Source organism: Nothobranchius furzeri, chromosome 19, assembly GCF_043380555.1.
Source record: "Nothobranchius furzeri strain GRZ-AD chromosome 19, NfurGRZ-RIMD1, whole genome shotgun sequence".
Lineage (NCBI taxonomy): Eukaryota > Metazoa > Chordata > Actinopteri > Cyprinodontiformes > Nothobranchiidae > Nothobranchius > Nothobranchius furzeri.
This window is the reverse complement of record NC_091759.1, coordinates 27,139,066-27,139,787: the sequence shown is the minus strand read 5'-3', so window position 1 is coordinate 27,139,787 and position 722 is coordinate 27,139,066.

Here is a 722-nt window from a genome sequence, read left to right as displayed (position 1 = left end):
CTAATTAATACTAGTTACTAACTTGTTAGTGTGGAGTTAGTAATGAGCTACTAACTCGTTAGCACTAGTTACTAACTCATTACTAACTTTTTAACTCATTAGTAGTAGTTACCAACTTGTTAGTGTGGAGTCAGTACTGAGATACCAACTCATTAGTACTAGTTACTAACTCATTACTAACTTGTTTCTAACTCATTAGTAGTAGTTACCAACTTGTTAGTGTGGTTAGTAATGAGCTACTAACTTTTTAGTACTAGTCACTAACATTACAAACTTGCATCCAGCTAATTAATACTAGTTACTAACTTGTTAGTGTGGAGTTAGTACTGAGCTACTAACTCGTTAGCACTAGTTACTAACTCATTACTAACTTTTTAACTCATTAGTAGTAGTTACCAACTTGTTAGTGTGGAGTCAGTACTGAGATACCAACTCATTAGTACTAGTTACTAACTCATTACTAACTTGTTTCTAACTCAGTGCTATTTACTAACTTGTTAGTGTGGAGTTAGTAATGAGCTACTAACTTGTTTGTACTAGTTACTAACTCATTAGTACTAGTTACTAACTCATTACTAACTCCACACTAACTTGTTAGTGTGGAGTTAGTAATGAGCTACTAACTCATTAGTACTAGTTACTAACTTGTTTCTAACTCATTAGTTACTAACTCGTTAATGTGGAGTTAGTAACTAGTACTAACTCGTTAGTACTAGTTACTA